This window comes from Sceloporus occidentalis, unplaced genomic scaffold (genome assembly GCF_023333645.1).
Source record: "Sceloporus occidentalis isolate IW3139 unplaced genomic scaffold, rSceOcc1.0.p SCAF_77, whole genome shotgun sequence".
Classification (NCBI taxonomy): Eukaryota; Metazoa; Chordata; class Lepidosauria; order Squamata; family Phrynosomatidae; genus Sceloporus; species Sceloporus occidentalis.
Window position 1 is genome coordinate 1,852,187 of NW_028317057.1, and position 19,205 is coordinate 1,871,391.

The following is a 19,205-nucleotide window of genomic DNA, read 5'->3' on the forward strand; positions in this document are numbered from 1 at the left end:
TTCAGCTGCCCAGGGCTCCAGGTCTACTAGAAGCCACCAGGAGCTCTTCCATGGGCTTTACTAATATTCATCGAGGGGAATGAAAAAGCCTGTTAAGAGATGAAGGGGTGATGAACGTGGGGGTGTTCAGGTAAAATCTGGGGGTCTACATGCAGAGGCTTACTCAGCACCCCTGTAACGTTAAAGATTGTAATACTCAATGTGTCAGTTTGTCTTGGTCCTTCGGTTCTACTTTTGTCAGACCCCTTGAACGTATGTGCTACAAGAAGCGCTGTGCAAATTGTTGGCGCTATATATTGTGCTGCGTTAGGGGGTTTAATGGTTAGGTGTCAGAACAGCATGGCTGCTCTAAGATACTTGCTTAAGGTGTCAGTAGCCAAACCTACAGGGATTTGTAGTCCATAATAGCCAGTGGCTTAGTCAATTATCCACAAAGCTGTATAGTACGGGCAATGCAGGCAGATTATGATGGGGATTATAGAACGCAACATAATGATGTCTGAGTATCGCCTGTGCCGGGGTAGATGGGGGTTGAATGTTTTTTGTGAAATAATAACAACAAAAAGTAACCTTTTCAGGGCGGATTAATGTTTTTTTTTTCCCTATAACATTATTCACATACTCCAAAGTGCTGTATTTACATGTAAAATGTATTCTGCATAATAAATGTTGTCATCCAAGCGTGCAGTGCTGATTTAAGCATAAATCGTGCTGGACAGTGTTCATTAACAGTGAGCAAATTAGTAATTTCAAGACACGTTTCCCCTGACGTATTTGGCTTATATTGAAAGCAGTGATGCCGTTCCTCAAAGCAATGTAAAGTACTGGGATATTTTTAAAACCTGTGTGCATGCGCGGGGTGACAGTTGACCCTTGTATCTGTGTTTAAATTAACCTCAGCATAATATGAGTGAATATGAGTAAAGTAACACGTTGATCATTCACAAAGTGATAAAATAGCATGTTAATTTGACACTTTCTCTACTAAAAGCTGTGAGTTTTACACTTCTTACTGCTTAACTCCTACGTGCTGGAGAATGTAAAATCGTTAAATCACCCCAATATTTGTTTTTGTTTTTTCAATTTGGCTACAAAAACGTTCGCTTGGTTAGAAACCAAATGTTCAAAGCAGACTCTGTGACTGTTCTTCATGCCGGAGACGAGGGTAGCCCATAGGCTTTACTGCTAACACCATTCTCATACGGCACGAGTGGAATCATGGGAGATGTGTCCCAGCCAGAGCTGGATTTCCAGATACAGAATGATGCCGGATTCTAGCTTCCGATTGACATGTTTAAACACGTGTCTAGTGTTTAAGGTTCTCGCTGCCTGTATTTGTTTAGTCAGTGGTCCAAAACAATGCATCTTGAGACTATCACATCAGGAAGACGTCTAAGAGACAGCAAGACATTCTCCAGAGCCCTTTATGATAACTCCTATGGAGAACTGGATTAGACTGCTGGTGCTAAACATCCGTCCGGAGCGAGTAATTAACAGGTTAGGGTTTTATGAGCTCTTTGCGATTGATGATTGCTAAGCACGGTTTGCCAAGACTTGAATGGCCATGGAAATGCGTTCTGCTGCCCCATGGTAGAGCTTGGAGCTGCCGTTGGAGCCCTTTTTTCTTTCTTGAGTATAAACTGGTTTGAGACTGTCAGGTCGCTCTTTTATGAGCAGGCGAGCTTATGGCGATTTGATTTTCTTTAGTAAGGGATGTGGTTGTCCCATTTCATCTTGGATTATTTAGCAGATCACCAGGACTTGCCAACACTCATTTAATATTTTTTTATCCCAGCTTCAGCCTCACAGACAGGTCAGCATTTTAGTTATCACTCAAAGGAGTGTATTTACTAAAAAGGGGAATGCCTGTTTAATGCATAGTGAATGAGGCAGTATTTCTCTCTCTCTCTCTCTTTTGTAAGAAAACCTTACTTACCGGTATATTCAAAGCAAGAATTGTCACAGCTCTTCTTTTGAGAGATTACATAAAAAAACAAAACTTTTTGCTTCTTCAGCGTCCCTTCTCTCTGTCCAGATGGGGAGAGGAGGTCACCGGGAGTACGGGTGCCATAAGTGTCCATAACATGGACACTGACTGCTTAAAAGTTACTTGAAAAAAAACCTTTTCTGTCCCTTTAATGATTCCTGAAACAAATGAAGCCATGGATTATAAGCGGCCAGCCCAACCAGTCTTACCGGGGCTGACATTTCATAATAATCAGAAAAGCCGGTGAAATTAAATGTTTAGAACTCCTGGAAACCACTGGTTTAGTGACTGCACCTCTTAGTCTTGGTAAATATATAGTAATCGAGGTCTCTCTTTGCTATAACCGCTGTTATTTTTCTGTTCATCAATGGCCATCTCAATGCTGTCAAAATGCAAAGTGAAAGGCTGTGATTATTTTTTTCACACCATGCTAATGCAGTCTTTCAGTTGGCATTTAAGGCAACTTTAAAGTAAAAAGATCATTCAGGCACACGAGTAATAAGCTATATTTTTTTCTCCCCGATCCGTTGGCGGTGTTAGTTTGTTGGTACAATACACACACTGATCTTTCAATCAAAAGGCCTGTAATGAAAAGACTCTTAAGGTCTGAATGTGTTCTAGATTTAGAACGCACGCCGTGTTATTGTAGGCACCGCTGTTGCCCTTACTGGGTTATTTCAGCAGCTGTAAATATTTGCAGGGGATTTTCGGGTTCTAATATGAGTCTGCACCGGAAAGACTGAGCGCTTTCCATTGGCAAATTGGGAATCTTCTTTATTCCGACGTCTAATAGATTAGATCAGAACCTGCTTTGGCAGAGAGAGACCTCCTGATCTTGAAGGGTAGAATTTCAAGAATAGCTATAGGAAAAATCTATGGCATCGCAGCATCTTAACCCTTTGGTGACCGATGTGCGGATCTCTCTGCTGGCTCTGGAAGTGTGACATTCTGCCGCTCCCTCTCCATCGTTACAGTATATTTGCATCCGCACGTAAGCCTTCTGTAAACGGATACGGAGAGTGTTTAAAGAAGTGTTCTGGTGTCTAGAGGGATGTGACTGCCTGTTACCAGCTCCCAAACCGCAGAATATTTGATGAAGTGGCACGCTAAGGTTAACCCTTGGTTGCCAGGCAGGGTAGAGGTGCACAGAAGATCCCGTGTCTTGGTGGTGATGTTCTGTACGTGGCTGTGCTGCCCTTGCACATTTCATACCGGGTGACTGGCTCTGGCATGGGGATGCTCAGCAGGCGTAAAAAACGGCAGCAGAGAGAATGGATGTTTTAAGTGGCCGTTGTTTCAGCTCCGTTACTCCGGCTCTTCCAAGTGTCAAAGCCTTAGAGCTGCCTGTAGGCTGCTGCATGTGTGTATCAGAGATTTATTAACGCGTTAAATCTAAACTTTTGCATCTATTTTCATAAGAAGGGCACATTCCTTCAATACCGGAAATAAAAAAGGCCTATAATCTACATATTGTTTAATAGGGAAGGCTGCATTCTTTAGACATTGGGGGTCCCGGAAACTGGAGATCTTCCTGTAGGCCATTGCTTTAATTCCATTATAGATACTTTATGGACCTAAGCAGATACAAACTGTAACCCTTATAGTAACGTATGAAATCACTGGCATTACACCTTTTTAAACCTCAACCCCAACCCCCTCGCCATAATATATATGTGGAATTCTTTGCTGTCGCCAAAGTTCTTCTTTGGCGTCCGCAAAGAATTCCACGTGATCCCGGATGATCGAGGTTATACGATACGCAACAAATCAATACAATAATTGGCTAGCAGAATCCCAGCGAATGTGCCCACACATAATATGAAGTAAAGGTCAATAAAGAAGGGCTTAGATTATTTTTGTTTTGACCCTCAATGGCTCACATCCTGAAATCTCAGTGGAATAAATCCCCTCCCCGCAACGTATTTTTAGTTAACAGGTCACATAATATACAGTTTTTTTCATCATTCTATCCTATTTGGCTTGAAGAAGAGCCTTCGTGCTACTTGATTAATATGTTTCGTGTGTTTGCTGTAGAGATATCTTGCAGCAAATTGGTTAAAGCTTTCACACAACAACAAATATTTAATTTGGGTTAGATTGATAACGTTTGTCCTAGATGTGGACATTTTGGTGCAACAGATTAATATAATGCCTCTGTGTTCACATTCACAGCCCACTTGCTTCACAGCCAAGTATACCCAAGCTAAACATTATGCCAGAAACAACCTCGGTATTGATCCATCTTTTAAATGAATACAAAAAACCCCCACAAAAGACAAAATCGGAAATCACGTCTGTAGCCGGTTCTTGTGATTCTGTCATCGGCGCGCGGCAATCCAACTACACGATCACTCCGAGAACTTTCAATTAAGACTCTCGGTCTCCTACTGCCGATCCTGCATTTCTTTTACGGGGAGAAACGCTTTCGCCGCATGGGCCTGGACAGCTGATAAGTGTTTCTCCAGCCATGAAACAAATTGCCCACTGGCTTTAATGAGACGCGTGTCCGGCAAATTTCCTCTCGCTCCCGGGAGAGTCTCCTCGCTGCGCGGCGCGAATCCATGATTTATTTAGCGTCGTTAATTCCGTTAATGCCACGGCTTGCGAGTTGCAGGAAAACCCTGCTCTGTTACCGTAAGCGGAGTTACTTGCAAGAACGAGTAAACAACAAATTAAGGGCTCTTTCCACGTCTCGGACAGATTAGGATAACTACTTTGGAGGAGCGGGCGCGCAGTCTGTGGTGTGCTCCACGCTGATGTTTTAAACGAGTTTCTGTTATTTAGTGGTTTCTACAATTACTTTACACAGGAGTGAAAAAAATAAATGCATGGATTACGCAGTGTGGGCATAGAGCTCTTATACCAACTGGAGTTGTTTAAATGTCTTCGCTGTTAGAACTGCACTTTTTCAAGGGGGGGGGGAGCTGCAGCGCAGGCAGGGAATGCGAAATAGAGCCATTTATTTGCAAATAATCCTTTCTTTCCTTTCTGTGACTGTGAAAACGGTGTCTGGTAAGGATCACACAAAGGAAAAGTGAGAATTGGTTGCCTGTAGCTTGTTAATTAGCTGGCTGGGTAAAGGTGTTGGGAGTTGCAGTTGTATGATATGCTGGGAGGTCATCAATAAGCTTGGTGCATGTATATATATGTATATAATATATATATATATTAATCTAGTATTCTTCTATGCACCTTGTCCGTTTGTCATCCTCATTAGTAAAACAGAAGTTTATTGTAGGTGAGCGGAAACAATTGAACTCATCAACTGCACCATTATGAAGGGCAAACCAGTGACCTTGAGCAGCACCCCAGTTGCCACAACCTCAGTGGTCAGTTCTCTGCTACTCTAAAAGGCGTTGTGCAACTTTAAGAAACTGAGTGTTGACATATGACATCATATCCCGTTGTGCCATGCCTTAAAGGTACACAGCGCTTTTTACTGAACCTATGGAGGCTGTGCAGATAGGGAAGATGTACCTCGTAACCAGCCCATTGTACACTGGGTGGCTTAATATGCAGAGAGGGCGATTTGCCCCTGTTTTCTTTTTCTAGGGGGACTGCCGCCCTTGGATCTGCCACCCTAGGCCTGTTCATAGTGAGCCTAGGCCGTGATACGTCATTGGTGCCAACGCCGGTGTTCCTGCCGTCCCTGCATAGTGCATCATTAAAACAATGTCTTTAAAGGTAGCTAAAGCAGTCTAAGAGAGGCTTATTGAGCTTATTGTCTCTTCGTAAACATGGTAAAGTCTTCTGACTGACTGACACGAGCAGTGAGTGTGTGGTACATAGCCCTGTCTTTTCCATCTTTTAGTGATTTCTAAGAACGAAAAAACTCCAATGCCGCTGATGGCACGTTATTCTATCCCTCACCTGCACTACAACAGCATTGATCCAGATCACACCTACGAATTGGCCACCGTGTACTGCAGTTGGACGTCGTTTTATTGACTGCATGGCGGAAATGGGATTATCGTTGAGAGCTTACATGATAATAATGCCAGATTTGTATGTCGGGGCCACTGACAGCGGCAAAGCCTTTTTATCGGAGCTAGCAGTCCTTTCAGAACAGTGGGCAAGTTTTCAGCGGGTCTGAGTGTTTTTATATGACCACCAGCACAAAAATAAAACAAGCCAAGAACGAGCCGCTGCATTAACCTCTGCACTGCCTCCTCCGGCAGTAACCTCAAGGTCGGAAAGAACAACTAGCTTCCAATAGCACTGAAAGCCAAGAGGGTAACAAGAAAAGTGCTTCCATGAAAATTCATGAAGAACATAATGTTTAAGGGCTGGCTGCTACTTTTTAGAGGCATTTTGTGATCAACTGTTTCCTTGGCACCAAGTAATTGATGGATGATGCCATGGCTCCTTTAGACACAGGTCAATGCACAAATGTTTTTATGGAGCTATTTGTCTGGTTTTAAGTACCCGCGCACGTTCCCGGCTTTGTTCCTTTTGCCTAATTACGTTTCTGTTTAACAGATAGTTTGCATTAGTATGTACAGAATCCCATATTTTAGCAGGCTCAGAATTTATTTGAAGCTTCACGTAACATGATTAAATGCTTCTGCTTGACAAACAGGCATGTCCTACATGGGAAAAGGCAGTTTATATTATCCACAAGTATATGTGCCCTTTTCTGACAGAAGTTAATGCATGTATCATTTTATGTTCTTCACACCAACAGGGCGATCGGTTTGGTTGTGCCTTATGGCTACTTCCTGTTGGGAAGATGACTATGGTGTGCACTCGAAAAATTCTTCCCCCATAAAAATTCAACTACCATTGTGAGATATAATTTTAATTACACATGATGTGGAAAATAGGCTCAGTGGGCATTTATATCTTCGTGTAGGCACATTAAGATATATATATATATATATATATATATACATGTGTATATATATATATATACATGTATATTTATATGTATTTCTAAGATAAATATATATGAATATATATTTAAAAATATACCGGTTTATGTATGGGTATCTTATATACTGTATCTACTGTATATACTGTATGTCTTACATATGTGCACATACTTTACCACTCTTACAAGCCGTCTAGATAATGTCTTGCCATTGCCTTATGGGTGAGTAATGAAATTTATCAGTGATCAAAACAAAACAATAGAATGCATGGGTATTAATTATTTATATAATAAATATGAGGAGAAACACATTAATAATAAATGGGTACTTTAAACTATGAATTATGCATGGCAATTAATAACTGATTACTTACAACAATACGTCTCTAGAAATGCTTATTAATATTCACTTTAAAATGAACGGTATAGGAAACACTAAAGATGTGCCGGTAAACCTATCCATTGCGCTTAGAAAATGTGGTTATTTTTGGTGTTTATTGCTGTTTTGTCTATTTCCTTGACTATTTTAAGTTGGGCTTATTACAGTGTTCACAACAACGAGTATATAAACAGCAGAAAATATGTTAAGAAATGAAATACTGTAAAATATATATATTATTCTTCTAATTGCGTCTCTCCGTTCTCGCTCATAAACAGCTATAAATTGGTCATATATAAAGCTGTTTCAAATGTTTTATATGCGTAACCCTGAATATTATAAGTTTGAAGAGGTCGGCTAGTAGTTGTGTTATAATACAGTAAAGGAATAACATGCATGGGGTAGGCGCATGGTTTTCCTAAATCTAAGACCAAGGACTGATTAAGATTTAAGTCTTTACTGCCGTCAGGATTTATGTTTCTAGGAGCTGGCTGAAAGTGATTGGTGTTATTTTTTTTTTTAAAAAAACGTGATATTTTACTCACATGTTGTTCTAGAAAAAAATGGTTTAGTTTTTTAAATGGTCGATGTATAGGTTGGATGATAGTTTTGGTTTGCGGCTCTTATGTATATGCGGTCAGCATGCAGCTATGTTTTCTGGACATGCACTGTTTGTGATGCCAGAATGTGTAATGTACAATGTGATCATTAAGACCTATTTCCATGTGGATGGGAGCAAAATTGGAAGAAGGTTAATTTGTAGATCTCACATATTTGGCTAGCACTATAAATAAATGAAATGCATTTCTTACCTGAAGACCTAGTGGACAGATCAATATTACAGGTACACTGTAGCCTTCATATGCACTTTAATGTATATGACAGCTGCATGGTCCCTTTAAATGTTTGTAGTGTCCTTTTGTAAATGCATGTGGGGTTCTACAGAGTTCCCCCATTTGCATTTGCCCCTTCTCCCAGCTATTTTCTGTACAGGAGATGTGTTCGGGCTACCTGGAGCCCATCCTTGCGGGTCGCAGCCGTGACTGCCCGCTGACATTAGTGGGCATTCCCGCCGATGTCAGACTGCAGTACCGGAGTTCCCTTGTATATCCCAGGCATGTCCCTGACTTAATATACTTACCAGCAGACAGTTTCACTGCATTTCAATAGGATCTGTTTCCTGCCACTGATTGGCTGCTTCAAGCAATACAAAATATATCACTACCTCCATAAACCCAACACAGGGCTCCCCACTCAACGCAAGTCTACTCTGTAGGACCAGGACAGAGAACATGCGCATGGACTTAAACCGTTGTACAATGTATCGGCATATATCTTCATACCTAATTAGATTGATGGAAACCGAAGGCACATCTCCAGCATGGAAGCACATTTCGCTATTAATTTAATGTTAGTTACATCCCCTTTGGAAGGAATTGCCAGCATCCCATTGTTTTATTTGTATTAATAAAAAATTGGCCAGCTGATACCTTACGGAATTCTTTACGTAGGTCACAATGGGTTCTTTCCGCATTTTAGCCATAGGAGAAAAAATAATAGCTCCTTTATAAATTGTTATGCTTTGTGGAGTCTGTGCAAGAGCACTTTTCAATAGCGCTATTTGCATGTAGAGTTTTAATTAAGAGATAACTGTCACCACAGGTTGACTGCACAAGGCTGCAATATCCAACAGCGAGATAAATGCCAGTGCCAAGTTTTACAGGTTGAGTACCAAACAGGGGGTCTATAGTATAAAATGGATTTATAATTAAAAGCACGAACAAAAGTGTTGCTGAATTTAGTCTGGGCGTGTTGGATGAAAAAGGCCTGCCGTCAAAGATAAAACATGACATTTCTCCTTGAGCTGAAAGCAGGAATGATCGTTACTGGGAGCCGCCACTATGATCGTACAGTAATATCTGAGCCTTTCATTCTTTCCTGAATTACACCTGGTAATATTTCATGCCAAGTACCTTTTTAATCAGACTTTGTATTGTAACTTTGAATTTAAATCTCTAACTTGCTCCTTATTTCCAAATAATACTGATGGAGAATAAGTGTTCTGTATAGCAAGAAAACACATTTTTGTTATTTAGTATTTTGCTAAAAATAACCAAAAATGCAAACATACAGGCTTAGAAAACCTTACTATTAAAATAATGGTGCACCTTGTGTGTTCTTCTAATCTGAAAAATTCAGTATATTCCTTAAAGCCATTGTTTTCAGAAATTGTATTCTGTATTCTACCCAATCAACATGAAGGCTGTCCAGTAGCCATTTCACTTGCCTAAATAAGAGAACCAGAAATATCGCCTTTGAGACTATGTAAAATGCCCTCTTAGGTGCTTTATTGGGGCAGTAGGGTGTCCCTTAAAACAATATATTCTATAGTTATTCTCACAGAAGGGCTGCCAATGCGTATTGCCCTCTGGGTTGCTCAGATTTGGAGTGCTTGCCCCTACAAGAAGTGTTTTCTTTTTGGATCTCTTACTTGTAATTCCATTTGTAATCACCAAGTTTAACAAGGACTTTAGGCGGAATTCCCTTGATTTTAAACTTTGCACACGCGGGTCTTTTGGCTGCAGTATCACTGGGCCACTTGGCACGGTTGTCCCTCCTAAGTCTAGAATTGCCCCTGGTTATTCTTGAGGGAATGACGGGACTCAATATGATATAAAGCGAATTCTGTCTCATGATAACTTCGGCAATATTATGGCATTTTTCAAATACATTAGCCCAGGCATGATGTGAGCTAAGCAGAACGTGAACTAATAAGATTATGTATTAAATAACTTAATGGCGCTACCCTGCAATAGCTGTGTAATTAGTTTTGATTCATCTGAATTATTAATGTGTTACATGCAGAACAAAAGCCAGTCAAGTAAGAAGTGTGTGGTATCAAGTAATAGCAAATTATCTTCTCTTGTCTTCGCTTGAAATAGTCTGAAATTCTCCAGATTACGATGAACTTCATGTCCCGTAATCCTCGATTAACCGAAGGACCAAGGAAGTTTACAAAGCTTTGCTCTTGGTCTGGAGGTTAGTAAAGCCAGGCTGTGTTTGTACTCTTGTAACTTTGGCCGACTATTTTTAGTCTGGAAGTCTTCATAATCCTCAGGCCTCTCATTATCACACAATAAATAAATGATAAAGTGGAAACACATGTGGTTGCAAATATTTTAGGGATGGCTCGCGCTGGCCATGGGACATTAAGAAAACACAGACCAAGCGTCTGACGTACGATAGGAAACCCAGTCAAGCCAACAACAGATAAGGAAACCACAAGACGCAACCAAGGCATTCTCTTATGTTTTTCTAAAGACAATTTCGACGTTTTAAGCATGTTTCCGAGTAGGGCGCAATAGAATAAAGCACAAAATGCAATATAGTACAAAATTATAAGTTCCTGCAAAAAATATGCCATAAATCGAATGGGAGATTGTTGTAAAACTTTTCTTATTATTTGAGGATTGTTTTCTCTTACAGCTTTTGCTACTGTAGTTTAAGGTGAAAAACATACTTTTCCCATTCTAATTCCTTTCGTGGTGGAGAGCTCACACCTTCTTGCACCATTGGCAGGGGGGGCTAAAGAACCTTACAGAGACTGAAAGTTCATCTCTATGGTTTTTGGATAGTCGTTTTGTGCAAAATACAGAAAAAGAAGCAATACTGTGCAGACCCCCCCCCCCCCTTGTAATACCACGTCACGATAACAGCTAGAAACTACCAAGTGAATATAAAATACAGCCATTTATTTAAGAAGGCGAGAGATAAACTACACATGGTATGATACAGGAAGTGAGAATTACCGGTAAATCCCTCGGGATGGTGCCGTTTGATACCGTATCTTGTGATACATCTTGTAAGCATCGCTGTTAAGCTGGAGAAAATCTGGACTGTCTGTTAATACATTCAGAGACACTAAAAAGGATGACTATTTAATCCTATAGGAAGCCAGAGATGAGTTCTCACCTAGTATAATATTTCCAAAAAGCATTTAATCCAATGTAAACTTGTGATACATCACAACGCATTTATAGGCATATTCACCAGTGAATCCCATTGACGGTGTGCCGTGAGCAGTAATATTGATGGTTTTTCTGGTCGCTTTAAGAAAAAGTCCCGTTTAATGCTGCAGAAACTGTAATATTTTGTGGCTTGTGTCATATATCCTTTGGGCCTGGAAGCAATGTACAGATCTTTCCCCGGAGCTGACTTTATTTCCTTTTTATATTTAGATCATTGGTCTGTCGGAAGAGATTCTGTATCTTGACTTTTTTCTGCATGTAGTACATCTATAAAAAAAACGACACCGAGTTTAACAATTAGAGTACCAGCGCAAGAAGAAACGTTTTGTGTGCCCATCCCAGATAAAACAATAAATACCAATAGTATGTGCAATAATATACAGTTTATAACATTTTAATGGGTTCTGTGATCTTCTGATCTATGGAAACATAAAGCATTATTCATGCTGCTGTCAAGGTAATATAAATAAACTCAAACTTTAGTTGTGATAATACTGTGGCCACGTATTGCTGCCCCTTAATTTCTGTGTACGCGTCCATCGTATTGAACTGTTTTCTCCGTAATATGACTGTGCCTGTTTCTCCGCGTCCACCGTAAGCGTGCGTGGTTGTGTTATTGTTGTTATTAGTTGCTGAGTTTAGCATTCACTCATCCTGAGTGCTCTAGAAATGACACAGTGAGACAAAGTGCCCGTTTCGCTTGACCCTCCAGCAGTAAATGGCATGTATGTTCTTAGACAGGGTGCTCCACCTACAGGCACGATCCGGTACTGCAGGCACTTAACACTTCATTCTGATTTGTATTTATAACCAAGTGCAGAATTGGGAAGGTACTCTGTTTCTGTGTTACTCAAAAACTTAGTGGAACCTTGTGCACATCTTATGTCGGCTGCTGGGACTTTCCATGCTAGTTATTGTGTTTATTCCATATTCTTTATTTAATGATTTATTTCATATCATGCTTTTACATTGATACCCAATGCTATTATTTTTAATGTCTTTGTTTCTGTCCAAGCATGTTCCTGACCTATATATTTTTTTTTTTACAATGTGTTTATTTTTATTCCCAGGTTCTCCCATGCCATCCTCATCTTCTAGCCCTTCAGTTATTGCGCGTACACAATCCCCTTCTCCATCACCCCATCTCCATGACAACCAGAGGTGGTTACTAAGTTCTAGTGCCAACAGACCCATTCAGGACTCTGACACTGATGACGAGTTTAATGCCAGCACATGTTTGGTGCCTCCAGCTTCTCTGTCAGAGTGTGTCCCATGTCATGGTAAGAATAGGACACTTTGTCCGTAGTCATTTATTCTGTACTTTGATGTTCTCCACTTCCTTTGCCAGAATGTTTAATCAGCAAATGTTTATCTGATTTTAGACGTAGCAGTAAAAGAACAACACTGAAAAAATCAAATACCATTACATACCGTTCTCCTAATTTCCTTTGTTCTTGTTATTTTCCACGTTTACTAATTAAGGTGTTTGTTGCTTGAGTCATTATTATTATAATAGACATGTTTTTTTTAGTAATTAGAATCTACTGGAACATCTGCCATTATAATGATGGACAAATGAAAGCAACTGACCTGTCCATATTTCCATAACCACAAGCTCCATTATTGCCACATTTTCCGCTGCTGATTTTATGTTTATCATTGTAACTTTTTAATTTGTTGTGTATATTTTCTTTTGCTGTATGATGTTATAGGGGCACTCCAGCCATCATGTGAACTTTAATACGTATTATAGCTGCATAGTCCCTTTAAATGTTCACGTTGTCCGTTTTGCAGAATCCCCCCATATGTATTTGCTCCCTTCTACCACCCCATCTAGTTACTATGCAGAAAGATGTGTTCAGCGGCTATTTTCAACTTGCCACTGATTGGTTGCTTCAAGCAACCAATCAGTGGCAAGAAATGTCAGACCATGAAGGGGGAAGGCAGCTGCTGCAGGATGTCTGCAATGTCTAGCTCGGGTAAATGCTGTATTTTTATTTTGTTTTCATTTTTCAAAGAATTCATATTAAAGTACTGACAAAATACTTAACATGCATGCTTTTTACGGGTTGTTAGGGACACTGAACTATCCCTTTAACACAATATTTCTGCATTTACAGCTAATAGATCCGTATCAGACCTATGTTCGAGTTTGCCATCAAGTCAGATTTATATATATATATATATATATATATATATATATATATATATATATATATTCCACCAATTACATTGGGTCAAGTAAATCTGGAAACAGGTTTTAATTTCCTGGAGCCCATGTACATTTTCTTATACACGATTTCCCATCATTCAGTTCTTTTGCTTCTCTTTTTGCAAAATGATAACTAATGACCAGTGTATTCTTTCTAGATTAGCCATCTCTCTGGCTTCCTTTTTAAGCATTCCACCTCTGTCAGACCTCCTTAGATAAATCATTAAGGATTTATATCTCGGATAAAACCACCTTCATGTGTGCAATCTTACAAAATAACTGAATGAAAGTTTGATTTAATAATTCTATATTTTGTTGTTGCTGGCACGCTTTCCCTGTATTTTTTTTTATCATAAAAGCTATTCCAGTTTGATGAATTTGTCTTCTTTTGAAGATACAAGCCATATCTTGCTCTTGTTGGACCCGATACTGATAGACCTTAAATGGTTGAAAAGCTGAGTCCAAAACAAGCTAAGCCTTTGATGGTCCTTTTTCAAATAAAAAGAGACAGGTTGACGGTAATCTGATTCGAAGATAAGAATGAGTAATCTGATTCGAAGATAAGAATGAGTATTTCTGAACTGTCTGGACTTTTCTAGTTCTTTGAGATGTTCAACACAGTTTTTGGAATTTGTTTATCTGGCCAAGAACTTCACAGAATACGTATCAGGTTTTTGATGAATGGAAGTTATCTTTCTTTCGCGTTATTTGTGCCAAAGTCGTGCAGTACTTTACAGTGTGCAGGCAAAACAATATTTATTACTGTTACTACAAGTTTAGACATATTGGAAAAGGACGGACTCTCGCAACATATGTGGGAGTTTAAAAAAGTATTAGCGAGTTTGTTATTCATCATTCTAAGGATTCTGTTGGCCGTTCTTTACTGCAGATGAATAGATGCTGTAAGGTGAAATGATTTATTATTTATTGTTTCGTATAGCGCCATCATATTCTGCAGCGCTGTACAAAGGATCATGACAAGAACCTCACAATTAGTATATAACGTAACAATTAGGAGAGGAGGGCTCTGCTCAAAAGAGCTTACAATCTAGAGATCGAGACCTTCTGATGAGTAGCAGGTATAAGGGAGGAGAGGAAGCTGCACTTGACATGTTAGGCGGATAAACTTTTAATTATATGGTTTCTATGGTAATGACAAGGACTTTAATGTGCCTTCTTTCTTAGTTCAAGCTACAGCAAATATATATATATAACAGACATAAATGAAAGGTTATGTTGGTGCGTATGTGTTTCTAAACCTCAGGATAAAAATATATTTTGATATTTAATCTCACTTATCTCTTTGCTAACATTTAGATAACGTAAAACAAACTGTGCTGAAGAAGATGTATGTAAAGGGTTAAGTTGTTGAGATTCCTTTTCGTGCACAGTATGGAGGTCTAGGTTGGCGAGTATACAGCGTATACATACATACACATTGACGAGCATACACATATACATACATACATACAGCATACATACATCCAGCCCTCCCCAACCTTTTATGTAGAAATTGTCCATGCTGAAAGAGCGGAAAACAATGACGTTTTTAAACTGCTAAAGTATAAATGTATTTAACGCACACGTTTGGCAGCAGTTGAACTTCTCGCTCTTTCCAGAACTCGCAGAGCCATAGTGATCGCGGACTCTTACACCGCCTACTCATGCTGGATCGCACGCGATTGATATTGCTGACCAGTGCCTTAAGTCAGGCGGAGCATTGAAGCCCATGGCGGAACGTGGTTTCACACCATAAAACGGGGTTTGTCGGAACGTTCTTCACCTCAGTTATACCCCTCTGATCGCCTGCATGAACTATGTTACATGTACAGTATGCTAGATTACATGTTAGTGCTAGCCAGCTGTTCATCGAATGCGTATTTCAATAGGAGTCTTCCAGAAACCAATCAGTATTATGATATATATATATATATATATATATATATATATATATTTCCTTTAGGATATAGGATAAAGTCTACTTAAGCACTGAAGAGCCCTTCATATTCTTGACACATATAAGGTGTTTAATCAGCATAAGTCAATGCTATTTTTAATGTTTTTTTACCTTGTTGCTAATCCATAATTTAAATACCTTCACACTCAACGGGCAAAAGGATGCAGTGTTCGGGAGGCATTGTATACGCATCACAAAGCATGCTTGCAAAACATATCTAGCATGTTAAGCAAGTTAACTTTGGTGCCTTGTGTCACGTGTCAATTAAGCGTTCCCAGCAAAAAATAGGAATGAAGCCATGTCCTTGAATTGTTTGGGCATTCTACAAGGCTTGGAATTGTATTTCTTCTGCACTTTTAATGTGGATTGTGTTTACAAGACCATGATCTATGGATAATACTATATTCTTTCCATAATACCTTCCTAGATATAACTGCAAGGGTTGTTAGCAAACACAACATTAAGCCAGATGCTGGATTTCTGAGCAGTAAAAGAGACCGAAACAAAGTGAGTTATCACAAATGCAAACATGGCTTTCTGAGCTCCGTGAAATTGACTCGCTTTGCTCTGTAAAATTGTGTTCTTTTTTTTATCTTCGTGGAATTATTACATTCCTACCCATTTCCCCATTATATAGTTAATAATAAAAGGCCTTTGGTTGTGTGTGTAGACAATCCTTTGAGCATGGAACAGATATTGAGTTGTCAGAGAGCACCTCTGTTTTAGAATTCTGCTTGTAAGATGCCAGCAGAGGGTCAGGATACAGAGGCAGCAAAGTGAATCCATTACACGACCTCGACAACGTCCGTAGGAGTGCCAGCATTACACAAAGCCGTGACAGAGACATTTCCATACATGTTTTAGCTCCCCTCTATTCTCTTTGGAAGCCGTGTCCACCACGCTGGCTGGAGGCAGGCAGCAGACAAACGTGAAATGTTAACCGTATCGAAGGGATTCTGCATTCAGGGATAAATACTTTATATGTTTTACAAATGCCCTTTTGGCCATTAGTTACGGTGTCCCTACCGGCCACTAGACTTTTAGTGGCTTTTGACGCAAAATGGTCCTAACTAAAACATTTTATTGGGATCTATTCCATTATCACTACATTTTTTGTGAGAATTCGAGCAAGTTTTATGCTCAAAGAGCTGAATTTTGACATTAAGCTCGGCGGAACACATCTTCTGCATGATGAATAGCTGTAGGGTGAGGAAGGGGGCAAATACATTTGGGGGTATTCCGCAGACACTATTGGATCCCTTAAAATACAGACAAATAACCAAGCAGGGATTTCATTGACTGTTGTTCCTTCGGTGAAGAGGACTTTATTGTCCTGTAGGGGGTCGCTTTGTGTCGAGGTCTAGTGTAGGATCTTAATAACTAACGCGTTCTTCTGTGTTCACCTGGTACTTGAGAAGTTAAACACAAAGCCCTAGCGCGGATAGAGCTCCTGAAAACCATGTTTATGTTTCTATATATTCACGCAGAGACTTGGAAGCAAACAAATCTATCTATCTGTAGGGATATCTAGATATCTAGATAAAATCTGACAGTGAGCGAAATACCCCTTGCCGTCTTGAAATTTCATCCTGATTATCTCCAAGCAAGCACACAGCGTGGCTTATTTGATGTAAGATTCCCATTTTCACACACATAATGTATGTATAACAGCTGGCTTTAAACTAGCATACCAAATGAATATGCTTCAAAGCATCTAACCTACAGCAGGGCAGAAACGGATAAATTATTGATAATGTGCATCGCATTACATTCCGCGATCGCTGCGCGCCTTCTACGTGTATTTAGTGTTTAGCCGTTCATTAATGGTATATATATATCCCCTTTCCACGTGGGGATTTGCTTTATTTAAGTCGCCATCGCTTTAGAATGCTTCCCCGGGTCTCCGCAGGACCCAGCGGGGGCTGATTGCCGTTTGTAAAAAGAGAAGGCTGCCCAAAAATACACGCACCATTTTTTATTCTTTATCTTTTCGTATGTTAAGATGCATCGCTGTCACTGAATCATTACGGACAGGCTGCAGTCGCAATCCTCATTTGGAATGGACGCAGCAAACTAACTAGAAGATGCATCAGACTCTCTCTCTCTCTCTTGCCCTCGCTAGAGCCGCGATTCCTATTGTCAGATGCAGTGGGCATGAAAGGAGCAATTTTACAGCACAAAAACTCCAATAACATTTACTGCGGTTGGCTGAGATTGAAATGCACACAGTCACTGCTCAGTCTTGGTTGCTTAAGCACCAGCTCCCCTTGGCTTCTCTCCAGTTCGTGCATTTCAAAGAGGCAAGCCCTTTAAAGAAAGCCTTTTTCCTTATAATTTGCTGTGGGGCAAACAGACCGCTCAGGCATAGGCTTATTGCATTACATACTCGACTATATGGAGTGGAATGCGGCAATATAATTGGCAGAATTATTGTGATCATTTGAATGGATGTATAAAAAAAAACCCTCCACTGCAGCATAGCTAAAGTACACTAAACTACAGTAATTGTGTTATTGGTTGCAATAATACAGAGGACACTAAACTAGTCTGTATTGATTTCTGAAAGGAAAAAAAAAGAATCCGTAGCGGTGTTTTCAAAGCTTGGTCTAGTGGCGTGAGAAGTTGGCGAGCACAACTCTTGGTTAACCCTTGCTCCCCCAGATAGACATTTCAGATGTTGTAGTCTTAGGGCCCTATGCACTAAGGTTAATTAAGACTATTCTATTGTAATGTCCAAGAAGAGAGCTATAAGGATCTGAAAAGTGTGCTGGTCCAATAAAAGGAATCACCTTCAACCAAACACCTTTCTTGAACCAGTGCAGCTCCATATATTTTCCTTTCATGAAACAGAAATATGAAATAGACTCCAGTACTTTTGACTTGATCTACTCTCTATGGCTGGTACTGGAGTTTATATGGAATCAAATAAATACTTTTTTTAAAATCTGTTGAAGATGGCCTGACAGACTGCTCATTTAGATACTTCTTCACCATTCAAGGAAGACTTGACATTTGTTGGTTTATATACTTATTGTATTTGTATTTATTGTTTTTTTTTTTTTGCAATAAACGTTTATTGACCATTCAAATTGGAACAGCATGAAGATCATATCACAATACAGTAGACCGAGACGGGCAGTCCTGAGAACTGATATAGCATCAATACAACATAACGATGCGTGACATCAATCGAAACGGCCTGGTATGAATAAGAGCCAATAATGCGTAGATATAAAAGAACGTATCACGCAATAGGTGCAACAGAAACAAAAAAAACACTGTAACAATAAAGAAAGTAACATGTAAACCAGTGGCGCGTGCCTCGCCGTTGCCTGATGGTCTGAAAAAATAAAAAATAAAAATTTTGGAAAACAAATAGAAAATAGCAGTGCGTGATATTGGGTGAACGCAGGAGTGTGTTACGATCAATCACATGTGTGGTAGCAGAGGAAAAACACGGGCCAAGTATTCAGGCAGCCTATACACAATCTTGTACCACTGAAGTGACGGAACCCAAGAAAGTAGTAAAGGTCGGCGATGTAATAAGAGTCTTCCACCAAAACCATCGCTTCTCATATAGATGGGATTGCCCCCTAGCAGACCAGACTAAATCCTCCATGTGGGAGATAAAATGCATCTGACGAAGCCAAGCCTGGATCGGAGGAGTACACGGTTTCTTCCAGAACCGTGGTATGACCACCTTAGCCGCACTAAGGACATGGTAAGTGACCGAATGTTTATAAGTGTGCGGAGGTATCTTGCTATAGTGTAA

The 19,205-nt window shown here is 39.8% G+C and overlaps 1 protein-coding gene across 8 annotated transcripts in view; it reads left to right on the forward strand.

The window, feature by feature from the left end:
- The window catches only part of LOC149285553 (teneurin-3-like), a 328,960-nt gene that overhangs the window by 172,198 nt on the left and 137,557 nt on the right, over positions 1 to 19,205 (forward strand). The gene's annotated exons all lie outside the window — the stretch shown is intronic.